Genomic DNA, 6,000 nt, shown 5'->3' on the forward strand with positions numbered 1-6,000 from the left:
CTTTAGATTCAGCAAAAAGGAGGCAACTGTTTATGGTAAACACGGGCACAGACGAAGATGAGCATTTTCCATGGTGGTGGTCCATACTGCCATGGTAATGGGCAGCATGTTTGTTTGAAAGTCTAACACAAGGTCTTGTGGTCTGTTGGTGACTGACGTCAGCAGGGCGAAGGCAGACTGCCCTGGCCCCGGCAGCAGTGTCTGTGAACCGCCTGGGTTCAGACTCGGCCGGAGGTTCCTTATGCCAGTGGATCCAGTTGACAGCCAGTCAACCTCCACTCTCCGCTCAACCAGCCAGGCTCTGAAAGGGCCCACGGCCCAGGGCCAAGGCAAGAGAGGAAGAAAACCAATTCCAGCAAAACAAACCTCCTCTCTCCATATCCACTTTATAAAAACAAATGTCTTCCTGGAGTTTCTCCTGGCCAGCTGCTGTTTGTTTTTAGTTGAGTTGACAGTAAGGACTGAAGTCAACTGGGCAGACAGTTGTAGTAATATGTGAGATTCCAGGATAATTCAATAGCGATCCAGACGTCTGTGTGTGTGTGTGTGTGTGTGTGTGTGTGTGTGTGTGTGTGTGTGTGTGTGGCAGAGATCAGCTCAGAGTGGCTGAGACAGTCAGGAAGTTTGCTGAAAAAGGCCGTTCTTCACCACTCTTAAGAACATGATGAATCTGGAAAAGATCAGTTGAGGCACTTAGCTTCCTCTAAGGCCTCTTGCATGTGTGTGTTTGTGTGTCTTGTGTTTCACAGACTCTAAAATGCAGAATTAGGACAATAACAGGATGTGTCCTTCCCAGAAAATGTCACAAATCATCTAGTTATCAAACATGGCGACAGTCATCACAGATACGCCATTGTGTCTTCTCAGTGTGGATTTGCCTTTTGCATGCAACCGTCCCAAATATCTGCAGATACATAGAATATGTATGACAGCAGTTATATAATCTGTAAAATGAGCAAATGCATGGGGAATGTCAAAACACACCCAAAATGTAAGACATGGTTTTCTGACCTTTCCATGAGAGAAAAGGGGGACCATGCAGGCAGTGTTACCAACTCTGAGTAATATTATGCAGCCTGTCACTGTCACAGTTGGGTTAGGTGGGAGTGCAAAAGTATTATGGTAATTCCGTGTGATAAAAAATGCATTTAAATTACTCTTTTGGAAAAAAAAATATGCTGTCGCTGAATGTCATTATTAAAAAATAAGCCGTTCCTCAGACATTGGCCTGTGTGTTAAGCACTTGTCTGTGTCAAATTACATTTATCATGATACATTTAAGGACATGACACCAGCCTGACATTTGTGCTGATTCCTCAGGGCTCTCTACCCAGCATGCAGCAGGCCCAGGAATTGTTCAAACATGAAGGGAACATCCCTGTGGGGGCGCAGCGGCACACAAGAGCGTACTGTCATCCTTGTTTGTCCAAAAAGCTTATCATTTAAAAAAACATCCCTGGGATCATACATGCACATTCAAACAAGACACAGAGGAAAATGCGTGCTTGCACAAACTAAAATTTGTATGACATAATAGATGAGACACTATTTTTATTATTATTATTATTATTAATTATTATTATTATTATTATTATTATTATTATTAGACAACAAGAACAGTGATTTACATAAATACAGACCAGTAAATTAAGTTTTGTCAGGGGGGTAACAAAGATTGTGTAGGCTGGCATGTGTTTCTGTGAAGAAGAAAAAAAAGTTCACATCTGTTATGTCAGACTTTATCATCATCATTATTATTATTATTATTATTACATTTATTTATTTATTTATTTATTTATTGGTAGTAACAAAGTAAAGGTAGGATTCATATTAGTATATTTACTTCTTTTTTTTCCCTTTTCTCCCTATCCATTCAACAGATGGGACACTTGAAGGTGGAGTGGAACGTGTTACACCTGATTGGAAAAGAAGAAGAATGAATAATGATTATGCATGTGCAGAAACACAAGTTGAACCCATCAAAACATGACGTAAACAAAACTCATTTAATATGCAGTGTGGCTGATGGCTTAACCAGGTGTTTTTCTGCTGTTGCATCCACACAGAGTAAAGGCTTTCTCTTTGTAAAAATTCGGTTCCACAGTGCTTTGATCGAGATAAAGATCTGCTGTACACCAAATCACGTTTAATCCACGTGCCCTTTATTGATTTTGCCCAGGTCAATAAATGTCCTCATTTGACACCGAGAGAGCGAAAGGGGAGAGCATGCATCTCTGTAGCTCTCTTCTGTGTCAAAGTGAGCGAGTGCGTGGGAGGAGATATTCAGCGTGCACTGCAGTGAAACAGTCTGTGGTGAAGAGAAAGAGACTGAGACAGAAAGAAAAAAACAGAGAGGGGAGGCTTACACAAAACTAAAATATCAAATTTACCACATCTATAGAGGTGTGACAAACAAAACATTCTCACTGCAGCACAATGCAAACTCCTGAGACGCCATCAAAGGTCATCTACGCCCGAAAGTTTAGATCTGAATCTGACATGGGAGCTTCAGGTTGAATGTTGTCATTTTTTCTCACCAAAACACACAGTTGAAACTAAAGTAACGTGGCACTGCTGATGATTTAAAGATAAGACTGTCGCTTTACAGTAATACCCTGTTGCTACATTCAGTCCTTCAGTTTATTATGCACTACTCTTTCCATAACAGCTTCTCAGAGACGATATGAACAATAAAGCTTTACATGTTTTCCTGGAAAAGTGCTGAGCCGGCGTTCGACGCCTACAATGTGACTATGTAAAGTGTTTTCCATGTTTTAATCATACAGAAACTATTATTTTTCTATTCATTGTACAAAAGATGAGATTAGTCAGAGTTGTATTGTTATGAATTCCAGTAAGGATCTGAAAGCATCACAGTCTGCAAGCACAGGCCCAGCTTCCTGTGTGCCCACTGAACTGCACTGTATCACAGCAGCAATAAGGCCCCGGCGTTTCCCCCTCCACCCTGACCAGAGCAGACAGCTGCTCTACACCCCCAGACGCTGCCCTCCATGTCGGCATCAGACTTCTCCAGCGAGGGGCCTCTGTGTGGAGCCGATGGAGGATGCAGATAAGAGAGGCTGTTGTGACTGGGCTGTGGAAAAGCAACATGTGATGACGGCCAGATAGCTACATGTAAGTAATGGCGGTGTTTGTGTACGTGTGTTTGCATGTGTGCGCACGTGTGGAATGTGTGTATGTTAAGTGGTGTAAACATGCCTATAGAGTATACTGTACAGTGGTGGACTAATACACTTTACTTAAGTAAAAGCATAATATCAGCCACAGAGGAAAGAGTACTTTCACATTTCATGAGTTGTTTCTGCTGATGATTCTGTACTTCTTGTTAAGAAGGATTTTAAATGCAGCCTATTTGGACTAATGGCGTAACTGAGGATTTTTTAGATTAGTGCATTATATGATATGATTGTCACTGATCCATTCATGCATAAGTGGCATGATCTATAGGTCTAGAACAGAGTTTGATCAGGATTTAATTACTCTATATGTGTAAAAAAAACAATTCTTCTACAAATTTGTAGTCATGGACTTTCCTCTAATAAACTCCAAGAAGAGGGGACTTTTACAATTAACAATGCGAAGTGTGAAAAAAATGGTAGGTCAACTACCTTGAAAAAGAATTTAAAAAAAAAATTTGAATGTAGCAAATATAATTCATTATCTAGTTAATGACTCAGCTAAAAATAATGATTAAACTGTTAAAATAGTTTAAAGCAATGAGTAAGTAGTTCAAAAAGTTAGCTAAAAATAAACAGAATAGTTAGCTAAAAGTAGCCTAATAGCCTCAAATTGTTATGTGAAGCTATTTGAGATGTTTAAAAGGGAAATCTTTGGTTGAACTGCTAAAAAATTTGATGACATCTGATATGGGACAAAGGCCCTAAACAAGACAGTTTTTCTGTAAGGGGTCAGGAGGTAAAAGGACCAATTAGCCTACTTTCCAACATACGTGCATAGGCTATGTACTTTGTCTATACTGAAAACAGAGACAATGTCATAAGCACAGAAAGTATATTAGAGATAATCTATAAACAGTAGCTGACTCCAGGTCTGCTGACATGTTAATGTAGGCTGAACGTCTGGCAGTACGTCAAAGGGCAGACAGGCCTACGTGCAAGATCACAGTGCCACCAGAGATGCCATGCCTTGTCGTCACTCTACCATGTCAGTCAGTCTCATTAAAGCCCAGGCGGCAGCAGTCCAGTTTTCCTGTCTTTCTCTCTCTTCTTCTCTGTAGTGTTTCAGAACAAAAGCTACACATGAAAGAGTTCAAAGAGTAAACCTTTATCTGCGTGTTTCGTTTGTAAAGTGTGCTCTTTGCAGGGGATGGAGAATTGAGTACCAGTGAGGGCAAATGTTAGATCTTTATTTACTTTGATGTCATGCTCACGCAAAGGGCCTTTGGGCAAACATGTGCTATCAATACTCTCACTCTCTCACACAGCCATTGATGACAGCACAGATGGTATGCATATTAATGTGAGGTTGGTATTAAAAGGTAATTAAAAAAGTATTTACAGGAGAATCCAGGGATTTTATGGTCCCTGGGTTTTTTCGATGATGTATATTATTCATAGAACCATCTTTTATTGATGTATTTATTGTATTCTGTTTTTAGTTCATTTTTTAATTTTAATTCATATGTATTATTCTATTTTAATGGTCTACATTTAGTGGGCCTATTATGAATTTATTTAATTTTGAAAGCATTTTTATCAGTTTTGACATGTCTGTATCTTTTATTGGTTTATTCCTCATCTTAATTATTATTTGATGAGGTTTTATTCTTAGTTTTACTGAATTTGATTCACTTTTATGGTCATTTTTGCTGGCTTTATGTTGTGCCTGCAACTTTAACCTTGCACTTTGTGCAGCACATGGTGCTTTCACCTGTAATGAAATGAAATTTTGCTTCATCCTGCATTGTTATTGTCCCAAATATTTTGTATTTTATGTTATATGGGATATGCATTAATCAGTATATTTTCATTTTGCTTGGAATATATTTTCTGACACATGCCATCACTTCAAAGGAATGGAAGGAATGACGTATAAAGATGACAAACATTGTTAAGTATGTGGGTCAAACAGGAGCAAGCACATTAATTTAATAAATATATGTTTTTATATTTTATGTCTTACAGGTTCATGTTACATTATTCATACATGTAGGTAGATTTGTTTTGCAGTAAAAAGAGGAGGCATTTATCCAGACACAATTAAAAAATTCAAAACACACACTGATAAAAAAAAAAAAAAGACAAAGAAATGACAAAAAGTTCTTGGGTACTTTTCTATTAATAAAATATTTGAATGAGGTAAAAAAAAAAAATAACAATATGACACTAGATAAACAATTGAATGAATGCCATAAGTTGCAACGTTTTGTTTTACACCTTGGAACTGTATTCCTCCGCCCAAAAGGTAGAGACCGAAATTCCCCATGCAAAGGATGCAGGTCATCATTAGAAACAGGGCTGGCTATTCTCTGTAAGTATCTGTGTACAGACACTCTGGGCTCAACTAGGACTCACCAATCAACTCACTGGACCATTTCATCTGACTCAGTCTGTTTGTGTCCCTCAAAGACAGGCTACCAAACCATGACATCAAAGAAAAGGATAAAACAGACTTAATAAAAGCTCAATAAAATAGTTTTAGCATGGTTTTATCAATGTGTAAATAGACAAAAAGACATTTCCCTTAATCAGTACAAACGCTGGTGTCTCTTACCACTCTTACTTTAAATAGTAAATCTATCATAACAAAAATACTACTTGGAAGCCATGAGGCACTGGGTAAAATATTTTGCAGTGCAGTAGCGACCCCTCTTGGCCACACAGAGGATAACGACAGTGCTACTTTAGCTGCAGTGACCCTGTTTGTCCAGCGGGCGTCGCTGCTGAGCCGCGCACTGCGTTGACTGCACAGACAGCAGAAGTCAACCGAAGAATTTCTGCTACAGCTGATTCGGTCGCC

This window comes from Plectropomus leopardus, chromosome 12 (genome assembly GCF_008729295.1).
Source record: "Plectropomus leopardus isolate mb chromosome 12, YSFRI_Pleo_2.0, whole genome shotgun sequence".
Classification (NCBI taxonomy): Eukaryota; Metazoa; Chordata; class Actinopteri; order Perciformes; family Serranidae; genus Plectropomus; species Plectropomus leopardus.